Here is a 24,179-nt window from a genome sequence, read left to right on the forward strand (position 1 = left end):
AAATTTATCAAACATGACTTCCCCTTCATAAATCCATGCTGACTCTGCCTGACTGAATTTTGCTTTTCCAAATGTCATGTTTGGAGACCGATCACCAGTGGTGTCCCGCAGGGATCGGTGTTGGGACCGTTGCTCTTTACTATTTTTATTAATGATCTAGATGTAGGTGTTGGGGCCATGATCTCTAAATATACAGATGATACTAAGATCTGTGTCGGTATTCGACAATGCCCCAATACATCAGCGGATCTTAATGTGTTGGGGGATTGGGCTCATGACTGGCAACTGGTGTTTAAACTGGAAAAGTGCAATGTTATGCAAGTGGACAGGATGAATGTTCAATACATTATATTAAACTCTTCAGGCAAAAGCATTAAAGAAGCTGGAGAAAGAAAGAGATCTCGGCATTCTAGTGCATATATCTCCAAAGATTCATGAGCAATGCTGTGAAGCAATAGCTAGAGCGAATAGGGTGTTGGGGTGCACTCGTAGGACAATTGATTATAAGATAAGGCACATTATTTTCTCCTTGTAGAAGAACTTGGTCAGGCCTCACTTGGAATACTGTGTCCAATTTTGGTCTCCTGTCATGGTAGGTGATATTGAGGCTTTGGAAAGGGTGCAGAGAAGGGCCACTGGACTCATTCCCAGTTTAAAGCATCTGAGCTATCAAGCTAGACTCATCATCATCATCATCATAGGCAGTCCCTGGAAACAAGGATGACTTGCTTCCATGCCAAAAAGTGATGAGTTCACAGGTGTTTCAATGAAGGACCCAATATTCTGGATCTCGAACTACCTCTTGAAGGATGGAAGATGCCTGTGCATGGAGTTTTTTAACGTATGCTGGCCGTTGCACCCCAGCCACCACACGGGCTTGACAAAGCTAGGTCTTGGTCCAATGGCAAGGATTAACCAGGAAGACTGGAGACCAGCTCTGCTGCACGGACCTAGTGCGCACACATATTGCCGTGTGGGCTGACCCATGCTGCCCCTGGGCCCTGGCCTCTTCTGGGCCCCGAACTCTTGCCTCTCCTGGGCCTTAATCACATCCCTCTACGAACTCTTGCTGCTCCTTCGTCCCGACCTCGCTGCTCCTGCTGTACCTGCCCGCACTGCAATCAGCCGTCACCCTCCTGCAGCAGCACGCGCTGCTTCCTGCAGTGGCATGCCGCCACACGCTGCTCCCTCTAATGGACCGGTCCTCGTCAGTCCTCATCTTCTGCAAGTTCTGAGCGTGAGAATAAAAGACAGGCTAGATTTTACACTTTTGTGCAGATTGCCCAAAAATGGGCGGTATTTCCGGTGTGGGTGCTAAAAATGCAGATCGCCGGCTTCTCGGCCATTCTTAAAGTCTCTATTTTTGAAAAGGTCCTCATCAGTCTAGCACGTCTTACATTGGGCACATAATGCTGTGGAGCGTACCTTCAGCCATCTCGAGTCTGCAGTATGTAATTGTTATCAAGAGAGGGTGAGAAAGGACAGGCTCCATTTCAATAGCTCTCTGTTTTCCACCAATTGGTCACAAAGAATTAATGTCCCGAAGAAGACACCTATTAAATTCCAATCATTCACAGTATGATAAAGATGTTTGTACAGATGTTTACATCATCTCCAAAGACCACCAGAGTACATCCGAACTCCCCCGAGGTTGAAGCAGAGCAGCCTTTTAAATGAGGCGACATGTGATGTAGGACATGGCGTCCATAACACTGTGATTAATTCCGGTTAGTTCCACTTTTTCCGAGCGGTGTTTTGGGCGAGCGATATTGTGGGCGATGTAAGGGGGAGATGGGAAAGCTTCCTCTCCCACGATCGGGCCCACTGATATAGAGGGTCGACGCTTGCCCCAGCCCACGTAGCAATTCTCGAAGTTAGCAGACAGAGACGGATGGCAAAGTATAACGATCTTTATTACGAACGTCCGGGAACACCTCTTATCACAGTCGCCTGTGAGTGGAGATGCTCCACGCACAGCACAATCATACAACTTTTATACATTTCAAAACCCTTCTGTTCCCGGACAAGACCTCCCTAGATTTCTAATTGAACTACCTTATCAGTGCTACTTCTCTAATTGGACTACCTTATTAGTGCTACTTTGGATTGACAGGCCAAGACCCTCGTGACCGCTTTAGGCAGTGACTAGAATGACTTCATTAAGTTGGAATTTGTTATACATTTTCTTGGTGCCTGTGAGTCACCTCGAGCCTCTTCGCAAGGTCTTATCAATGTCTGTTTAGGTTCTCACATCGTATCCTGTCGGAATATTATTGAATTGATAACTTCTGGAGCCTTGGTACAAGGCCGAAGAGAGGCCTTTTACCTCCTTATGGGCCATTGCAGGAACCAGCACTTTAACCCTTGTCTCGCTGGTACCCCTAATGCCAAATTTCTCTTACAATTCCCCCCTTTTGGCCCTTGGCTATACACCAAGCTGGCCATATTTCCCGATAACTATCTCCCTGTAGGCGAGTTCCAGATAGGTTCGTTCACCTGGGTGGTCATCTCCCAAGCTTCGGGACCTCCTGAAACCTTCCCACAGAGTTATATAAGGTAAGTCCTTCCTGTAGGACTGCTTAAATTTTCATCCCTTATGGCCTTAAACATAGTGTGTGCCCTGACGTATCGTTTGACCTGTTTAATTCGTGTACATGTTGATCCCATCATGACCATCAGAACCAGGCCCTGTATTGCTATAAGTACATGTGATATTATTTTTATCCATGGGTGAATTTGATTATCAAGTCCAATGTCCCACAGCTTTAAGTACCAGAGCTGATCAGCCAGCATTGCGTTAGTGTCTCTCTGTAAGATGTCTATTTCTTTCATCAGCCAGATTTACTGTCATCTTTGATTCTGGATTCCTTGCACCAGATGTAATTGTTCCTCATTTAATTCCGGTATTGTTCTGTGGATGAGTTCCGTTGTCTCGGGATGTATATGGTTAAGTTGGCTGCCCCCGTGCTCACGCCCCACTCTCTGTTCCCTTGTGGGGCAGCGATGGTCTCCAGATCGTGTTCAAGAGGAGTAATACTCAGCATACATCCGTTTATCTGGTGGAATCCGCAATCATCATTCGTCATTCGTGGCGTACCTCGACATAAAACCACTTGGTTACTTTTATAACAGTCGGTTATGGCAATGCCTTTTGTATTATTGTTAATTTTAATCACCCGTCTGGCAGGCTGATGGTAACGCAACCGAGTTTGGTTTCTTACTTCACCGATATTATCGATCTGGTATATGGGCCACCTGTAACAGTTCCCCTTCCGCGCCATCTCCCCACCGCGCATGTAGGGCTTGGTTATCCAAGTCCCTCCCCAATAAACCCCTCAAGACTACGCCATTAAGTTGTTAGCCCGGTCAGATATTGCATACAGGTCTATGGAATTCATCGTCGTAACCCCTGCCGCGTCTCAGGGTAGTGGATTCTGGGCCTTCGAGGATCCGTTGTGCCAGGTTCTGGTATAGACTTTATAGTCTCATTCCCACAGAAGCTAGGAAGAATGATATCCATTAGATTTAGGTTAAGTAGTCACTGACGCATCCTAATTATATCCTTTCTTTAGATTCTTTTATTACTAGCCCCCCTTTGGCTTCAGTCTTTATGGATGGGCTTATGGGGGGACTTGCGTGGTTGTGCTGGGAAGATTTGTTGTCCCCAGGGTGGTTGTTGGGGCAGGGGTAGGGCTTCACACTCCATCCGCCCCCCTTTTTGTTCCGTTCTGTTCCCACCCTTCTGTTTCTCTTGCGGGGTGGATTTGGCTGCTTGTTTTGCAGCTTCGTCCGCCCAGGCATGAGCTTCTAGAACTGAAATTCCATCCAGTTGGATTTCTGCACCCTTCCCCATACTGGCGCCCAGAGCATCGGCAGCCTGCTGCATTACAACCTTACTTAATACACTATACATAGCAATGCGTTAAAATAAGTTCTGTCCTTGCTCCAGTCCTTGGCTGCTGGGGTGCATATTTCGGCAGTTAAATTAAACAAAACTAGTTCATGTAGTTGTGTCTTTCCTGCGTGTGCTATATCTCGTGTCCATCTGTATTATCCAGTGCTTGCGTGGGCCTAAGGTTCCCAGTATCCTGAGTCTCCAGAGTCGAAGTAGCCGCTGCGGTCCCATCTCGGTGAGTGTTTTATCTGCAAATGTTAAACAGATCCTGGTCGTCACCAGGTGTTAGAGTGACCTCAACATGCATGGATAAAAGATGAGTAGACCAGAACCTGTGAAATCGGAGCTAAGGGTTAGGTTGGGTTTGTGGACTACACTTATCCACCGTGGGCTCTATTGCCATAGGTGATGGTGCTATGGCTGCGCACTGCACTATCCGTCTGGTCCCATTTTTAAAAAAAATCTCTTCCAGCTTATTTATCTTAGCCTTTAACTCTTGAATTTGTTTTGTTTGAGTATCTTCCTTTTATTTGTATCAGGCGAGTATTATTACGTAAGCTAGTTCTGTTTTTATTTTTATTCTGACTATCCCACCATTTCCTCTATCTGTCAGGTGAGCCTTTTTTATTCTATTTAGAAATCCAAATTAATAATGTCCAGTATAACACAGTTGTCAATGGAAAGGGTTAACTCCTTTACAGGTTTATATGAAAGCCTGATGTCATTACGTGACTTCACGTAATCATCCGAAAAATTCTTTTTTAAGTCTTTGTGCCTTCAAAACTTGCTTAGAAATTAGGAATCCGCTAAAACAGCAGAAATCATTAGTAAAGCCGTCATAATAACAGTCTTCTCATCAGGAAAGACAGCATTTTAGATTAAACTCCAAATTTTTTTTTAACTTCTAATTCAAGTACTTGCCAAAGATTTTTTTTTTGATTTTAAACGAGACCACACATTTTTAATAGCTATTTTGTTTACTGAAATCCAATTTTCACACAAGCTGTATACATTCAAACATTTCGTTTTATTTTACGGTCCCGTTCGCTGGGCAAATCTTGTGTTTTATTTCTCTCTCTCTCAGCACAAAATCTAAACTTCCGTGCCAGTTCCATAAGAATTTAAAAATTCAGTAAGGTTCTCTAATTCCCAATTTTCCTTTCTGTGCTGAGTTCACATAGCTTAGATCTTTTCTTCTCGTTATTTTCAAAACCCTCCTGCTTGTTTAGACTGTTCGGGACTTTTCTTGATAAACAGCGTCCATCAATGGAGAGTGTCTTTTACCTCTTCAAATTCTTTTTTTTTCCAATTAAACCAATATTCTTTTCACAGCCGATATCAACTAGTATGTCTTTTTCCATCGCAAACACCCCTTTTTTTTTGTCAGCACCTATTTAGTACGTTACGTCTTTTTTTTTCAGATCTCCTTTCTTCAAATTAGGTTTTGTATTTTACACGGAGGGCTGCTTTTCGTTATCTCAAATTCCAGTTTCAAGGTCGTTACAAAGTCTCTTCTAAACTGCTAAAGCTTGCTGTTTTCTGCTCAACAAACCTATCCTTTGTGCATTTCCTAGCTCCATAACTTACCGAATAAATCCACACCTGCGTTTCTAACTTAAAATGTCTTAAAACTTCCCACATACAGGACAACACTACAAAGGGTTAAAAAAACTTTCACCATGTTTGGAAAACATGAAAAGTTCATTCCGCAGTCATAAAAACACACAGGGACTCTCACTCAACGACAGACATTCACAAAAGTCTCTCTTCATTCAACAAAGCTTATTAATTGGTTGGCCGGTTCTATTTTTAGATCCATATGTCACTTAAGATAGTCATTATCAGCTTTTTTATGGCCTTACATAATTACGCAAGTTACAATTAATGATTGGTTTTATTCGCCTTTTTACTAGCCGCGTTACCCATCTTCTTCGGGCTATGAGGGTCTTGGGTACTCCCTTAAATTTGTGTCGGGTATGCAGGACGCTATTTATATGTCTTCCCTTGGCGCCATGCACTCGTACCACTGCACGCTTTGGGTCAATATATCCCGTCACTGCTCAGGGACGTTGTCTCTATTCCCTCTCTCTCTCGTCTCAGCACCGTGCGCTCGTACCGCTTAGGGTCAATAGACCTCCCTCTCCCTCTATATCTTCCCTTGCATCGTACCCTGATCGCACTGCCGTTCTCTCGTCCCAGCACCGTGCGCTCATACCGCTTCGGGTCAATAGACCTCCCTCTCCCTCTATATCTTCCCTTGCATCGTACCCTGATCGCACTGCTGTTCTCTCGTCCCAGCACCGTGCGCTCGTACCGCTTCGGGTCAATAGACCTCCCTCTCCCTCTATATCTTTCCTTGCGTCGTACCCTGATCGCACTGCCGTGCTACCTCCACGTCCGCGTTTTAGGATGCAACTTTTGACCCCCCTTTCACCCCTAGATCGTCCTTGTCCTCCATCTCCGTCCCTCCGGGACTCACTACAGATGGTTCTTTTGTACGGATGTCCTTCCCTTGCGGTTTACAATGCCATAGCTCTAACTTGAAGGTGATAAATTAAAACATACTCACCCCAATAGCTGGGTCATTGTACCGTTTGGGAAGTCCATACCCTGCTCGCAGCGCCAAATGTAAGGGGGAGATGGGAAGGTTTCCTCTCCCACAAGCGGGCCCACTGATATAGAGGGTCGACACTCGCCCCAGCCCACGTAGCAATTCTCGAAGTTAGCAGACAGAGACGGATGGCAAAGTATAACGATCTTTATTACGAACGTCCGGGAACACCTCTTATCACAGACACCTGTGAGTGGAGATGCTCCCCACACAGCACAATCAAACAACTTTTATACATTTCAAAACCCCTCTGTTCCCAGACAAGACCTCCCTAGATTTCTAATTGAACTACCTTATCAGTGCTACTTCTCTAATTGGACTACCTTATTAGTGCTACTTTGGATTGACAGGCCAAGACCCTCGTGACCGCTTTAGGCCGTGACTAGAATGACTTCATTAGGTCGGAATTTGTTATACATTTCCTTGGTGCCTGTGAGTCACCTCGAGCCTCTTCGCAAGGTCTTATCAATGTCTGTTTAGGTTCTCACATCGTATCCTGTCGGAATATTATTGAATTGATAACTTCTGGAGCCTTGGTACAAGGCCGAAGAGAGGTCTTTTACCTCCTTATGGGTCATTGCAGGAACCAGCACTTTAACCCGTCCCGCTGGTACCCCTAATGCCAAATTTCTCTTACAGGCGATATGTGTGCGAGAAGGTGAAAGTGACACTGGCCGATCTCCCGGGCGTTAGTTTCGGCAAATGTGATCTTTACAACAAAAAAAGTGGGCGGTCAGTATTATTGAATCTCGGTGTTAATTCCGTGCGGAAACTAACCAGGGCAATATTATGGGCGTTGATTTTGCCCATTCGGATGATTCCACCCAAAAAAAGTGGGCGGGCGGTATTATTTTTTCCCGGCGTTACGCACATGGGAAAAGTAATGCTCACCAATAAGTGTCCGAAAAATGCCCGCCAGTTTCCATTTTGTGGCTAAATGGGCGATATATGGGCGTTATACGTCATTTCAGCGGTAAAATGGATTTTAAGTGGGCGTTAAGCATGCAAAAAAAGTGGAAAATCTAGCCCTTTAGGACTCTACACTTCAGAGAAGTGTAGATGTAGAGCTGATTTGATCGAGGTTTTAAGATGATGAAGAAATTGTGTTCCAGTTAACAGTCTGTTCCAATTATATAGGCTAGGGAGGACCAGGGGGTCACCCTTTTAAGTTGTATAAGGCTAGATCTAGGTTGGATTTCAGGAGGTGGTTCTTTCCCAGAGATTAGTGGACTTCTGGAACAGGCTGCCATCTCGTGTGGTGGATGCTGACTCACTGAATTCCTTCAAACGAGAGCAGGACCTGTTTCTGGCTGGGGCAGAGATTACCTCTGACAAAAGGTAGATGCAGCATAGAATTATCAGGGCCAGAGTGATCTGGAATAGTTTCAATCACCTAGATGGGTCGGAGAAGAACTTCCCAATTTTTTCCCCAAATTTGGCCTGAGTCTTTATCTGTTTTTTTGCCTCTCCCAGGAGATCACATAGCTTCTGGGTGGAGTGGAGAGTGTATCAAGGTATCATAATTGTGTGGCACAGACTGGATGGACCAGAGGGGTTTTTCTTGTCTGTCATTGTTCATGTGTTCATATAGTGTTTTTTGGTAATAAATCCTGCTTTTTTTCTCATACCACCACAGTGCTGCCTTTTGTAAATAGATATTGTTTTACTACCATCTTTTAATAAATGATCCCTTTTATGCTGTATTTGTAACAGCTCTTGTGTCTTCCTCCTTTGGCTTTATATCACTCTTGTGCTGCTTTTCCTCCAATAGCCCCTGTTCTGCCACTTTTTTGTCGTAGCCCCAGCCCACCTCCTGATTTTTTTTTTTAAAAGCCTGATTCTGGTGCCGGAAAGGGCTTTAGTTGCACTACTTTAAACAAAGTAGCGCAACTAAAGCCCTGGTTCTGCTTCATCTTATTTTCAAAAATAGCCCCATCCTTTTAAAAACAAAAATTTCTGCTCTTTTTCTTTCAGAGGAGCCAGCCATGACTCACTGATGGCGCTCGCACTTCTGAGTCTGCTGCATTTCCCTAAATTACAAGAGTGACTGCACTTCATTGATTGTGAAGCACTTTGGGACGTCTTGATGTTGTGAATGGTGCTAAATAAATGCGAGTTATTTCTTTCTTATAGCCTCAGTTCTATTGTCAATGTTATAGTTATAGCAATTCAATTAATCATTGATTGTAGTGTTGTTTAAAATTGTATCTTATTGTAACAGCCTGAGCAAATTGCTTTGAAATATAAAAAAGTAGTTTAAAGAAAAACAACTGAAATTAAATGTATGGAGAGCATTTGCTTTTATAGATTTGAAAGACTTGTATTTTATGGAAGTGCCAAGAAAATAGATTCTGTTCCTTTTTATTGACTTTACAAATAAAAAAAACATAAATCTTCAAATTACCCAGTGATTCTAGTTCACGGAATCACTTACAGCTGCTGGATAAAAGCAGGAGATGTTCAGAAACCCGTACCTCAGCAATGCTTCTCCGAGCCCCATCATTTTGTGTGTTTATTTAAACCAGCTCTTTCTTTCCTAGTGCTTTAAGAAAACTCATTGTCCCCCAGGCATGTTGGAAATCAGAATATTTTCCATATGAACTCAGCAGTAGCTCCAGGCTATGAGTATGAAGAATGAAGAGTCTGCATACGCGATGAAGATACAGAACTCAACAAAATATCAAAGATAAAAAATGGAGCTGAGTCACAGCATTTTAACATGATCTAACATTTCAATCAGCCAGAAATGATATCACTTTTGATAAACAGATTATAGGAGATTATTAAATGGAGAGACGAGATTAGTATGTTAGGACAGCATATGCACCACTCGCTTAATTTGAGAGGATAAGCTCCAGAACAGTACATGTTGTATCTTTGAAATGACCTGAATAAAAGTTGGTCAAAAATGGAATTGTATTTAAGCTATTATTACCTCAATGATTAGGATTTATTTGATTATACAAGTTTGCCATTGCCAGATGTTGTTGTTTTTGTCCTCTTTTTTTGTTCTCATTGAACTGAGGAATGTAAGCAGTGGGAACTATTTGTATCGTTTCATTTCCAGTGTCAGCATCAACTGCTTCTAGCTCAGGCTTAACACAGCCAAATTCAGTGTAAAGCTCCCTCTATTCCATCTCAACAAAATGCTTTAGTTCTTAACATTGCTTAGACACTGGGGCAATTTTCTTTCCCTGCTCTGTTGAGATACAAGTAGTCACAGCAAACCCAAAGTGAACGGAAAGTGGACCAACCTGTATTTCCAGGTACAAGTGGGGCTTGATGTTCCCCTGGTATAGGAATGCCACTAGGAAGGGGCTTTTGCTCAGAAACAAAGGAGGTCTGCAGAAGCAGGAATGGTCTAACAACGTATGGGGACTTCTAGTTGCAATCCCAAGGCCTCGAGATCCAAATATACAATGTTGCTGATCCTGGGAGAAAGTTTATGAGCTGGAATTTGATTAAAAACTGCCACCACCGGGACACCGCCCAAAAAACCACTAAGATTATTCATTTAAAGCTGGCAAAAAATTAATCAAAAAATGGAAAAAAATCCACCCAGCAGGAAAAATCAGCATTGTACATCGATTCTCGGCAGAAAACTCGAACCTCATGAAATTTAGACCGAGGCCTAGGGAAGGGGAAAAAAACACAAAAAATATTTTTCAATAAAACAAAAAATAAAAAATCTTTCTCAGGACCCTTTCCACTGAATTGCTGCAAAAGATATTTTTTTAAACTTTAACATACCTTTTTTTGAAGGTTTTCATACCTACCACTCAGCTCCGGCTGGTTTCTCATGGGCGTTTTTTTTCTGCTCACCTACGAGTCACCGCTGTGACCAAACTTGGGTGGTAGCGTTTTTTTCGGTGGTGCATACCGGTGGTCCGCTCCCCAGTGGTATTTCGAAACCGCCGGTGGAACACTTTGACCAAATTAGCACCGGGTGGTTTTCCGCCGAAAATGAAGAATGCCGCCGAAAAACCCAGGGGAAATGTTCACCAAATTCCAACCCCATTTGTTTACTGCCTGCCCGAACTCTGATTCTAAGATCCGAGGGGACTGGGTGCAAACACAAAGCGTCACTTTCTATGGGTGTCGATCTATTTGGTCCTTCACCAAGCAGAGAGCCAGGAAAATTAGGCAAGAGGTGTGCTGATGTCACTCCTGCTTAAATTCTTCCTGCTGCTCCAGATGCCAGTACTCCCGCCCCACCCCGCCCCACCCACTGTCCTCCCCACCACTGTCTGGGAAAGCCCCAGGAGTCTGTGTACATCAACTGATTCCACATCGAAGGCTTTCTGGGGCAACTTGCTCCATATTCTTATAACTTTTTTTGAAAAAATCTTTTCTATGATTCACCTTTAAATAGTTTAGTTCAAATTGTAAGATGATGTCTCCTTGTGCTGGATTCCCCAGCCAGAGCAAAGAATTGTTCCTCATCTACCCTATCAATTTAACTTCATTATTTTACATCGAGTATTAGATTAAAAGAAGAGGCTTATAATATTGCGAAGAATAGACGTAAGCCTGAGGATTGGGAGAGCGTTAAAAACCAGCAAAAAATGATCAAAAAATTGATTAAAAGGGAGAAAATAGTATATGATAGTAAATTAACAAGAAATATACAAAACAGATTGTAAGAGCTGCTACAAGTATGTGAAAAGGAAGAGAGTAGCAAAAGTAAGCATTGATCCCTTAGAGGCTGAGACCGGTGTAATTATAATGAGGAATAAGGAAATGGCAGTGTCACTAAACAACTATTTAGACATTAAACAAATATTCTTTATCTTCACAGAAGACACAACAAGCATACCAAACATATTGGGGACCAAAGGGATAATAAAAGAGAGAAACTTAAAGTAATTAATATCAATAGAGAAAAAGTACCCAAGAAACTAATGGGGCTAAAAGCCAACAAATCCCCTGGACCTGACAGCTTACATCTAAAAGAGGTGATTGCAGAGATAGAGGATGCTTTGGTTGTGATCTTCCAAAATTCCCTAGAGTCTAGAACGGTCCCAACGGATTGGAAGATAGCAAATGTAACCCCACTATTCAAGAAAGGAGCAGAGAGAGAAAACAGAGAACTATAGGCCAGTTAACCTGACATCAGTCATCGGGGAAATGCTGGTATACATTATTAAGGAAGTGGTATGAGGGCACTTAGAAAATCATAACATGATTAGGCAGAGTCAACACCATTTTATGAAAGGCAAATCATGTTTAATAACTTTATTAGACTTTTTTGAGCCGGCACTTTATAGGAAGAATAGAAAAACAGATTTGTTTTAAATGGCGATAAACTATGAACTGTTGGTGTTCAGAGAGACTTGGGTGCCCTCATACTGGAAGCACAGAGGCCTAGAAATTGCAGTCGGAGGAGGACCTCTGACCACAGCATATGGCAGATGGCAGCGCAAAAGCACACAGATCCCAGGGACGCAGGCGGTTCAGAAGCATCCCTGAGCTCACGTAGACCCAGTCCTCCAGTGACAAAGGAGAATTCCATTGCGATTGGCTGGAAGTTTCACCTAAAAAAACAGGTGGGTTTGGAACATGGGGGCAGTTAAAGTGTTAAAAATGGGATTCCCGACCTGATTCCACCTCCAACCTGCACACTTCCGGTTTTGCTGAAGGTGGGACAGGGCAGTGTACCAGCCTTCTCCCAGGGGGCGCTACCTCAATTTAACTATTGCAATGAGGCTTGAAGCCTCTTTTTTCCCCTCCATTTTGTTTTTCACTGACTGTGGAGAGGTTTTACACAATTTGTGAAATCTGGCAGTTATACAGAGGCGGGGACTGCTGCATCCAACAGGTAAATGGCTTTTTACCTACCTCCAGGAACCAGTGGTCCTGTAATATATAGCACCACCTCGTGGACTACTGCTCCACCTAGTGGACTACTGTGGTTATGCAGCCATTGTTGTTTACAATAATAAAAAGGAATGGAGCCATCTTGTCGTCTGAGTGTGTTGTGATGTAGAGAATATACTACAGGTCCCTCCCTAACCCACCCACACCCCATCATCGGAGACCCTCTCACGGGCTTCTGATCACCTCCCTAGGCCTCCCCCACTCCTGAGGCTGCCCACCAGTGATGATGATAAAGCCGGCCATGACCCTCTGGTGGTCAGCCCCGATCCTCTCTCGCCCCACCCCCCGCCGATCCCTGGTCGACAACCCCCCAATTCCTGGCCCATCTCCCCCCGCGATCCTCGGCTGACCCCCCCTCCCCCCACCCTGCCTCCAATCCCCGACCCCAGCCGATCCTCTCCACTGCGCCCACCCTGATCACCGAACCCAGACTATTGCCGACCCCTTCCACGATCCCTCCGCCAGACCTGCTCCTCATTTCTTAGGCCTACCCACCCGTAGCCAACCAGCCTCTCAATCTGGCTGGCTGCGGGCGGGAATCCGAGGCCTCCCATTCAAATCAGGCCCTTCCGTTAAAGTTGGCCTCCCGAGTTTCCCCCCCGCCTCAGAGGCCACCAGCCCCCAACCCGCCTCCCTTGAGAAAAGTGTATGTGCATAATTTTGGATTTCAAAATATTTAATTTAACAACAACAACTTGTATTTATATAGCACCTTTAATGTAGTAAAACATCCCAAGGCACTTCACAGGAGTGTTATAAAACAAAATAAATAAATTTGTCACCGAGCCACCAAGAAGAAATTACAGCAGATGACCACAAGCTTGGTCAAGGAGGTAGGTTTTAAGGAGCGTCTTAAAGGAGGTAAGAGAGGTAGAGAGGAGAGGTTTAGGGAGGGAGTTCCAGAGCTTAGGGCCCAGGCAGCTGAAGGCACAGCCACCGATGGTTGAGCAGTCATAATCAGGGATGCTCAAGAGGGCAGAATTTGAGGATCGCAGATATCTCGGGGGGTTGTGAGGCTGAAGGAGAACAGAGAGATAGGGAGGGGGAGGCCATGGAGGGATTTGTAAGCAAGGATAAGAATTTTGAAATCGAGGGGCTGCTTAACCGGAAGCCAATGTAGGTCAACGAGTACGGGAGTGATGCATGAACGGGACTTGGTGCGAGTTAGAACATGGGTTGCCGAGTTTTGGATGACCTCAAGTTTAAATTGGGTAGAGTGTGGGAGGCCAGTCTGGAGTCAAGTCTAGAGGTAACAAAGGCATGGATGAGGGTTTCAGCAGCAGATGAGCTGAGGCAGGGGCAGAGACGGGTAATGTTAAGGAGGTGGAAGTAGGTGGTCTTAGTTATACCGCGGATATGTGGCCAGAAGCTCATTTCAGGGTTAAATATGACACCTCGGTTGTGAACATTCTGGTTCAGCCTCAGACAGATGCTGAGGAGAGGAATGGAGCATTATATAGACCTTACTCTGATTCAAGCAGGCCCTATATCTGCTTTTACCAGTCGTAAGAGTTGCATGGGCAATTGGTGGGCAGTTGTTGAGCAAATAGGTCTACTCTGCGCCAACAATACTCAGTTTTCAGGTGGTTCGGATGCTCTGTCAAGGCATACTTTGACAGATCGCATGTTCCGGATTTCGTGCATACACAAGCACATGCAGAAATCCGGAACTTGCAGGACATTTTAAAGAGAATACGATGGCACACTCTGAGAGTACACCATCGCAGTTTGGTTTCAGGGCCAATATGTTAGCATGCAGGTACAGCACAAAATTAGAAAGGGGATTGAAGTACAAGAGTAAGGAAGTCTTGCTACAATTGTACAGGACATTGGTGAGACTACACCTTACTGTGCACAGTTTTGGCCACCTTATCTAAGAAAGGACATACATGCCTTAGAGGCTGTTCACTAGATTGATCCATGGGATGAGAAAGCTGTCCTATGAGGAGAGAGTGAGTAGATTGGGCCTGTATTCTCTGGAGTTAAGAAGAATGAGATGTGATCTCATTGAAACATATAAGATTCTGAGGGGAATTAAGAGGGTAGATGCTGAGAGGTTGTTTCCTCTAGCTGGAGAGTTTAGAACGAGGGGATTGTGGGCTAGATTTTACACTTTTGTGCAGATCGCCCAAAAATGGGCGATATTTCCAGCGTAGGCAGTAAAAATGGGTTTTCAGATCGCCGGCTTGTTGCCCATTCTCAAAGTCTCCATTTTTGAAATTGCCCTAGTCTCCATTTTTGAAATTGAGCGTTACCACAAGCGATATGAAATGGGCGTTAGCGTTAAATGTTTCTGACTTTCTGCCGTAAAGTGTCGCCGTCCTTAGCAACGGCATGGCAACGCTCGATTCACACGATTCAGGAGGTCAAGGGTCATCGTGACATGCACCGAAGAGAAGACAGAGAAAGAGGGAGCTGAGCGGGATGAAAGCGTGTGTGACTGTGGTGTGTGTTTTTTTGGCTGTTGTGGGAGGCACGAGGGAGATTCACAGCAGCAAAAAGCCTACTAAGCACCAAGCACAGAGTTGGCACTGAGTTTTTCTCCAACAAATAAGGTATAACATGGAAGGGATGGAGGAGGCCCTGTAGCTTGTAGCAAGGAACACTGGTGGCAGGGGGCTATCAGTGGTCCCGGAGCGTGGCACTGCACCCCAAGGTGCCGCACCCCCATTGCCAACGACACATGAGAGCCAGGAGCAACATCTTGCTTCTGGCTTGGAGCACATTCCCACCTCGGGACCATCCTCACCTGTATCCGTCCAAGCAGCGGTTCGGCCATCATCCCCCCCCCCCCCCCCGCCCCGCAATGAAGCATCGCCTGAGGAGCTCCTCGGCCAGGCGGCTTGGAGTCAGGAGGGGAAAGAGAAGGGGTAGAGGTGGGGAGAGAAGCGGGTGGGGTGGTGGGGGGGGGGGGGCGGGGGGAAGGGTTGGTTTTTACAGAAATACTTATGATTTCAGCCAAATGTTCGGTTTAAATGTTTTTATTTAACAAAACCGTGTTGCACATTGGCTCAGATAGCTGCACCGTTACACACTGGTGATTTCTTAACGTCAAAGAGTATAATTATACTTAACTTCAATCACCATAAACTTTAACTGTAACCAAGGTGATGCCCACCATTGATATATGACCTGCACACCCAGCAGTGTGTCAGCCTTGTAAATACCATCAACGTTCTTTCAGGCAAAGCGCTCATTTATGAGCTCTTGACGTAAGAGTCTTGCAGCTATCATGCCACCACGGGTCCTTTCATGTGGTCTACAGGGGGGCGGGGGGCATGGCTTCAGCGTCAGCCTGATTGTCTGGGCCGATGTCAGCATCCACCTCCTCATCCTCCTCTTCCTCTCTCTGCTGAGGTGGACTGTCAGACTCTTCTGGAAATTCTTGTCCCCTCCTGATAGCCAAGTTGTGGCTGATTGTTAAACAAGTCAGATACAGTACTCTCACGCCGGATGTGAGCATCAGGGATGCTGCCCGGAAATTTAGCATTCACTGCCAGTATAATTTGCTGGTGATCGACAGCAAGTTGCACATTCAGGGAGTGGAATCCCTTGCGGTTCCTGAAAACCTCTGCATCCTGAAAAGGTGCCCGCATCGCGATGTGCGTACAGTCTATTGCTCCCTGCACCTTGAGGAAGTTAGCAATTTGGGCGAGTCATAAAGCCCTCTCAGTCTGAGTCTCCCTGGTCATAGGGAAGCTGATAAACTCCACCCTGCATGTGTACAGGGCATCAGTGACCTGCCTAATGCAGCAATGTGTGGCATGCTGAGACAGACCGCAAATGTCGCCAGCTGAGGCCTGAAAAGAACCCGACGCGTAGGAGGACAGTGCCGCGGTGACTTTCACCTCGACAGACAGTGCAGTACTGATGGTGCTGGCAGGCTGCAGATCTCTCCTTATGAGCTGGCATACTTCAGTGATAACCTCTTTGAGGAAGTGCAGTCTCTGAAGGCAGGTGGTGTCGGGCAAGTTGAGGTAAGACCGCTTCTCTTTGTACTTGCGGGGGGTGTAACGTCTGGTCCTCCTCAGTCTGGCACGTCTTACATTGGGCACATAATGCTGTGGAGCGTATCTTCTGCCATCTCGAGTCTGCAGCATGTAATTGGTCATCAAGAGAGGGTGAGAAAGGACAGGCCCCATTGCAATAGCTATCTGTTTTCCACCAATTGCTCACAAAGAATGAATGTCCTGGCGAAGACACCTATTAAATTCCAATCGTTCACAGTATGATAAAGATGTTTGTTCAGATATTCACATCACCTCCAAAGACCTCCAGAGTACTTCCGAACTCCCCCGAGGTTGAAGCTGAGCAGCCTTTTAAATGATGCAACATGTGATTTGGAGCATGGCGTCCATGCCGCTGTGATTCATTCATTTCTGAGCGGTGTTTTGGGCGCGATATTGTGGGCGAGATGTGTGCGAGGTGGTGAAAGTGACGCTGGACAATCTCCTGGGCGTTAGTTTTGACAAATGTGATCTTTACGACAAAAAAAAGTAAGCGGTCAGTATTGTTGAATTTCGCTGCTAATTACGTGCGGAAACTAACTCTGGGCAATATTCTGGCCGTTGATTTCACCCATTCAGATGATTCCGCCCAAAAAAAGTGGGCAGGCGGTATTATTTTTTTCCCGGCGTTATTATTTTTTCCCGGCGTTATGCACATGGGGAAAGTAACGCTCGCCGATAAGTGTCCGTAAAATGGCCGTCAGTTTCCATTTTGTGACTAAATGGGCAATATCTGCACGTTATATGTCATTTCAGCAGTAAAATAGATGTTAAGTGGGCATTATGCATGCAAAAAAAGTGGAAAAATCTAACCCATTGTCTCAGGATGAGTAGTTGGCCTTTTAAGACAAAGATGAGGAGGAATTTCTTCACTCAGAGGGTTATGAATCTTTGGAATTCTCTACCTGAAAGTGTTGTTGATGCTCCGTTGTTGAGTATATTCAAGGCTGTGATAGATAGAGTTTTGGACTCTGGGGAAATCTAGAGATATGGAGATCGGGCAGGAAGGTTAGTTGAGGTCGAAGATCAGCCATGATCTTATTGAATGATGGAGCAGGCTCAAAGGGCCATATGTCCTACTGCGGCTCCAAATTCTTATGTTGTTAAGTTCTTACCTCAGTCAGATTACCCTTCAATAGCAAACAATATTACCTAAGTTTTCCACATGCCCTCATCTTAGGTTCATTCTGATGAATGATTGCTGGACTTTTGCTGAGGCCTGTATAATTCTTGAGGTGGTGCATCCAAAATCGAATTTAAAAGTGTGAATATTGTGAGGATCTTCAGCATCTGTGGAACCTTGCATACAGCCAACACATATTGGAAAATCATAAGGATGTGCCTGCAATTTTCTGATATGCATAGCTGCAGGTGTGGCCCTGTAACAACGCAAGGCTTGTAAAATTTACACTAATATGCCATCTGGCAATCTCAGGCTAATTGCAGTAGAACTTTGTTGTTCTTATGTTCTTGTCATGTGTGCATGCTTGGGGTTACTAGCCACCAGGTGGCGCAACTGTCGGAGGTCATTGGGCTATATGCACCTGTGTGCAGCCCAGGTATAAAAGGCAAGCCTCGTGTAATGTAATCACTTTGGGTCCTAATAAAGCAGAGCCAGGTTGTACCTGTGTTAGTTTATAGTATTCAGTCAATCGAGTTATTATTTACATAACAATTGGCGACGATGTAAATTAAGAACTTACGCATGCAAAAATGAGCACAATTGGAATTCTGGAACGATTCATGGAGGGAACGGACTGGTCAGATTTTGTAGCTCGCCTGGACCAGTAGTTCGTGGCAAAAAAATGGAGAAACCCACTGACGCAGTTAGGCGCAGGGCGGTCTTCCTCACGGTTTGCGGTCTGAAAATCTATGGACTCATAAAGAATCTTCTCTCACCTGCAAGTCCAACGAACAAGGACTATGAGGAATTGTGTGCTCTGGTTCGTGACCATCTCAAACCAGAAGAAGGCATCATCATCTCACGATATCGATTCTGCAAGCACGTTTGTTCTGAGGGCCAGGATGTGTCTGAATTCGTTGCTGACCTACGACATCTAGTTGGACCGTGTAAGTTCGAAAACGCGTTGGGGGACATGCTGTGGGACTTCTTTGTAAAAGGCATCAACCACGAGATGATCCTGCATAAGCTACTGGCAGTGGAAACGCTGGACTTGAGCAAGGCCATCACGATTGCCCAGGCATGCATGACTGTTATGCATGTAACCCTCGGCAACCTGTATCACATCACCACCAGAGGGCCTACCTGTTGGAGTCCCAAGGGAGCCCAGCATCCCTTCGGAGCATTGTATATAAGCAGGCCTCCCACGCTGTACCAGCACTCTGGAGTTCAATTAAAGGAGCTAAGGTCACACTTACTCATTGCATACAGTACTCAGCTTCATCCTTTATCATGAGCATAATAATGATGACGGACAAACACTTAAAGCAGATATCATCGGAAAATCGGAACTCGGCAGGTACTGTAAACAAGATTGTATCCTCATTTGGCAGAGCTGCATATGGCAGGGCCTGCTCGACTGCATATGCGAAACCTGTGGCTGCTCAAAGTCCGCCAACGGGAATGAATCCGATTTCACTGTGATGGCGTTGTGGGGGCAATCATCGGCCTCATTAGTGTCGGTTTAAACAGTACATTTGTAAAGGCTGTTCGAGACTGGGGCATCTCCAGCGCAGGTGTCCGCAACTGAGCAAGTGTGCTGCGACACACCACATGGAGGATGATGACTAGTATAGCACAGATCCAGATATGCAATCCAAGATACCAGAGGAGGAAGTGTATGGATTGTATTCATTCCTAACAAAGTGCCGACCAGTAATGATTAATGTGAAACTTAATGGTGTGCCGGTACCGATGGAATTGGACATGGTTGCGAGTCAATCAATAATGAGCCCGAGGACATTCGACAGGCTGTGGGATACTAAGGCTGTGAGGCCTAAGCTGAATCCAGTCAATGCCAAGTTGCGTACGTACACTAAAGAACTCATAACGGTGATTGGCAGTGCAATAGTCAAGGTGTCGTATGATGGTGCGGTTCATGATTTACTGTTATGGATTTTTCCAGGCAATGGTCCAATGCTGTTCGGCAGGAATTGGCTAGAAAAAATAAAATGGAATTGGAACGATATCAAAGTGTTGTCATCAGAAGATGATACTCCATGTGCTCAAGTGCTGAGCAAGTTCCCCTCGCTGTTTAAACCAGGCATCGGCAATTTCATGGGAGCCAAGGTGCAGATCCACGTGGACTCGGATGCAAGACCCATCCATCATTAAGCTCGGGCAGTTCTGTACATGATGAGGGAGAAGGTTGAAATCAAACTGGACAGACTCCAGTGTGAAGGGGTCACATCACCGGTTGAATTTAATGAATGGGCCAGCTCCATTGTTCCTATGTTGAAGAGTGATGACACTGTCAGGATTTGTGGAGACTACAAGGTTACGATCAACCGAGTTTCGAAACAGGATCAATACCCGTTACCGAAGGCTGATGACCTATTTGCAACGCTAGCCGGGGGGAAGTCATTCACTAAACTGGATCTGATGTCGGCCTACATGACACAGGAGCTGGTCAAGATTTCGAAGAAACTTACGTGCATCAACACTCATAAAGGACTGTTTATCTACAACAGGTGTCCTTTTGGGATTCGCTCAGATGCAGCCATATTTCAAAGGAACATGGAGAGTCTACTGAAGTCCATCCCTAGAACCGTTGTGTTCCAAGGTGACATCCTGGTCACAAGTCGTGACACCGCTGAACATCTGAACAACCTGAAAGAGGTTCTACATCATCTGGACAAAGTGGGACTCAGACTAAAACATTCGAAGTGCATCTTCATGGCATCAGAAGTCGAATTCCTGGGGAGGAAAATTTCTGCTGATGGCATCAGGCCTAGGGACTTGAAAACCAAGGCCATCCAAAATGCATCCAAGTCTCCGAATGTTATGGAGCTGATTCGTTCCTTGGTCTACTCAACTACTTCGGTGATTTCCTACCTAGATTGAGCACTTTATGAGAGCCACTGCACATGCTGCTAAGAAAAGGCGACAACTGGGTTTGGGGTGCGTCTCAAGACAGAGCTTTTGAGAAAGCTATTAATCTGCTTTGCTCTAACAAGCTGCTGGTACATTAAGATCCGTGTAATCGTCCAGTATTGGCCTGTGATGCTTCGTCATATGGAGTTGGTTGCGTGCTCCAACAAGCTAATGAGTCGGGTAAACTACAATCTGTTGTGTATGCTTCTAAAAGTTTGTCAAAGACGGAAAGAGCCTACAGCATGGTAGAGAAAGACGCAATAGCCTGTGTGTATGGGGTTAAAAAGATGCATCAGTATCTGTTTGGTTTTCGGTTTGAACTGGAAACAGATCACAAGCTACTCATTTCATTGTTTTCAGAAAACAAAGATATCAATACCAATGCATCGTCCCGCATCCAGAGGTGGGCGCTGACATTATCCGCCTATGATTATGACATTCGCCATAGACCTGGCATCGAGAATTGTGCCGATGCACTGAGCCGTCTGCCGTTGCCCACACCGGAGGTGGAGACGCCACAACCTGCAGACCTACTGTTAGTTATGGATGCTTTTGAAAGTGAAGGAACCCCTGTCACGGCTCAACAAGTTAAGACCTGGATCAGCCAGGACCTGATATTATCGGTTGTGAAACGTTGTGTCCTTGGTGGTGATTTGTCTGCCATACCCAAGCAAATGGGTGATGAGACCAAACCTTACAACCGTCGCAAAGATGAACTATCCATTCAGTCAGATTGTTTACTGTGGGGTAATCGTGTTGTTATGCCTAAGAAAGGCAGAGAGAAATGTGTACATGACCTACATAGCACTCATCCCGGTATTGTCATGATGAGAGCCATTGCCAGGTCTCATGTATGGTGGCCTGGAATTGACTCTGATCTGGAATCATGTGTGCATCAGTGCAACACTTGCATTGTAGGGGAGGACGAAAACCCCCTCATTTTACCCAGAAGGAAAAGGGCTGTGGGATCAGTCTGTGCTGTGAATTGAAACCGATGGAAGGAAAACTTTGGGACACAAATGGAGACCCCCCCCCCCCCAGTGTTTGGACTCATAGGAAAGGGAATTTAATTTGGAACTATCTACCAGAAAGTTTGAAATCCGAAAGTGCACATGGAAGAAACTACGAACTTTAATCGAATTTGGGATTTTTTAAAAGGTCTGCAAGAAAAGGGATGGAGTCAATATCTAAAGGGCCAGTTTGGACATTGGAACTAATCAAATTGTCTGGGAACTGTATACCCTCGAAACTTGCCCCTTGAAAACATTAGCATTTAAACAATGCCACATACATATTCCAACACCTTTTTCATCAGGCATAGAAATATCTGGCTCAGGCCAGACTAGCACAATGGCTACAGGAGGCCAATGCAATCAACACCCACTCAAACCTTGAGTAGGTTAAGATCAGTGGAAAAAAAACCTAAAAACCTCAAACTGCTGCATTTTTCAAAATCAAAAGTCCACCAATGAGAAGAATCGACTTCAGCAGGAGAGGCGGACTGGATAATCTGGCTATAAAAAAGGGGTTTCTGACGTAGTGAAGAAAGAAGTGATGATTTTCCCTGCCCTCGTGATTCAACAACCACAACCACAAGCCTCTCGACACTGAAGGAAAACCAGTGTCCGAAGACAACGAAGATAGAAGAAACAAACCACCAGACTGCGGAAGGCACAGTAGTGAGTATAACCTCCGGTCCCCAGAACTCCCAACTCAGTTAGGCCAGGAAAGGTGGGAGGTTGGGCATTGTACTGCTAAACTGGTGTAAGGATTTTCGTCGGGTCCGTTTTAGTGGGATTTAGGGGGATTGTTTTGTTGGTGTATTGCTGTTTGTTGAGTTACACCTTGTCAAATAAATTGGAAGCCTAAAGTTCCTCTTGGAATCACCTTGTCTCAGTTCTATTGTATTACATCTCCTGATCGTGAGTCTTATGTCAGAACCGTGTAAGGGAAGCTAGGAGCGCCTCGAAAACGCTCAACAGTGTGTCACAGGCTAGGGAAGAAGGGGTTAGGAGTGTTTGACACTCACAGGTGCCTCACAGGCTAGGCATAAGCTGTGGGGACGCACGAGTCTCAAAACCCCCTTCATAAGCTGTGGACACAGTCTCTCCAGGGGTGCTCTTGCAGCACTCAGGGTACCTCACAGGCCAGGCATAAGCTGTGAGGGCAGAAGCCCAGAGAGAGACACCAAGGCACAACAACAACCCTGTGAAAACCCCTTACAGAACATGACGACCACGAAGGGACATAAGCAAACAGGAGATACAAGGGCAGGGAGGTGTTGCTACAATTGTACAGGGCCTTGGTGAGGCCACACCTGGAGTATTGTGTACAGTTTTGGTCTCCTAACCTGAGGAAGGACATTCTTGCTATTGAGGGAGTGCAGCGAAGGTTCACCAGACTGATTCCCGGGATGGCGGGACTGACCTATCAAGAAAGACTGGATCAACTGGGCTTGTATTCACTGGAGTTCAGAAGAATGAGAGGGGACCTCATAGAAACGTTTAAAATTCTGACGGGGTTAGACAGGTTAGATGCAGGAAGAATGTTCCCAATGTTGGGGAAGTCCAGAACCAGGGGACACAGTCTAAGGATAAGGGGGAAGCCATTTAGGACCGAGATGAGGAGGAATTTCTTCACCCAGAGAGTGGTGAACCTGTGGAATTCTCTACCACAGAAAGTTGTTGAGGCCAATTCACTAAATATATTCAAAAAGGAGTTAGATGAAGTCCTTACTACTAGGGGAATCAAGGGGTATGGTGAGAAAGCAGGAATGGGGTACTGAAGTTGCATGTTCAGCCATGAACTCATTGAATGGCGGTGCAGGCTAGAAGGGCCGAATGGCCTACTCCTGCACCTATTTTCTATGTTTCTATGTTTCTATGAGATGTTAATATAACAGATGAGGTGATAAGAGAGGAAACTAAAATGGAGGAGAGAATTTCCTCATACATTTTTGGCAAGGTGAACCTCACCAAACCTTGGGTGCAAGCCCTCACTTGGGCAGAGCGCCCAGTGGATGCTGCTGCTCAGTGGACAGCAGGGAAGGACCATAACCACAGGGTGGAAAAGGCCATCTGGCTTATCTGCTTCACCCGCCAAGTCCGAAAGCTCGACCAGCGGGTGAAGGACTTGGAACAGAGTCTTCAGAAATCAGAGGAGCTCTCTGCTATCCGGGCTGTGGTTGGGGACAACCTGCTGGCCGAATTAGCTGGGGAGCAGCAAAGGAACCGGCAGTTGGAGGAGACCTTCCGAAATAGCCGGGACTATCTTCAGTGTCAGGTCACTGAGGCCAAGGGTAGTGAGGGGTCCCTCCGGGAACAGAACTCTTGGTACACCCAGAAAATTTGGGAACTGGAGAATAAATTAAAAGGCGTACAGACAGCCTATAAAGTGGCCAGTCGCAGTGAGTTTGCAGATCACGGTCCCTGCCAGGAGAGGATTAAAACTCTCACCCACGCTCTATCCCAGGCAAAGGGGATGGTCGCCCTAATAGGACCCGGAGGGTCCACAGGGGACAAAGGAGAGTATTGGGGGGTAGAGGAGAATCCAAAGGCAAGAGACGCCCGACCACCTCCTGAGGCACCGGTGGTTTGTCCGGTGGGGTACCAGGAGGGGCGGGGCACGCAGCTAGTAGCATACCCAGGGCTGGGGGCAGGACCAATGTGTCCCGCTCGGCAGCAGGGATGTGAGGCTCCAGCCGAGGGTCAGTTAAAGGCTGGATCAGGCGACCAG

The 24,179-nt window shown here is 45.7% G+C and overlaps 2 long non-coding RNA genes across 2 annotated transcripts in view; one reads left to right on the forward strand and one right to left on the reverse strand.

Moving 5' to 3' along the window:
• The window catches only part of LOC139276273 (uncharacterized), a 93,729-nt gene extending 84,342 nt beyond the window's left edge, over positions 1-9,387 (forward strand). Inside the window, exons 3-4 of the long non-coding RNA XR_011595893.1 lie at positions 8,481-8,617; positions 9,047-9,387. This is a non-coding gene — a long non-coding RNA (uncharacterized lncRNA). The remainder of the gene's footprint in view (positions 1-8,480; positions 8,618-9,046) is intronic.
• On the reverse strand, positions 1,895-10,608 carry LOC139276278 (uncharacterized). The gene is made up of 2 exons (XR_011595894.1): positions 10,257-10,608; positions 1,895-4,163 (listed from the first exon to the last, which is right to left on the reverse strand). It is a non-coding gene; the product is annotated as an uncharacterized lncRNA (long non-coding RNA).
• Between the last annotated feature and the right edge of the window lie 13,571 nt (positions 10,609-24,179).

The sequence above is a fragment of the Pristiophorus japonicus genome, chromosome 1 (assembly GCF_044704955.1).
Source record: "Pristiophorus japonicus isolate sPriJap1 chromosome 1, sPriJap1.hap1, whole genome shotgun sequence".
Classification (NCBI taxonomy): domain Eukaryota; kingdom Metazoa; phylum Chordata; class Chondrichthyes; family Pristiophoridae; genus Pristiophorus; species Pristiophorus japonicus.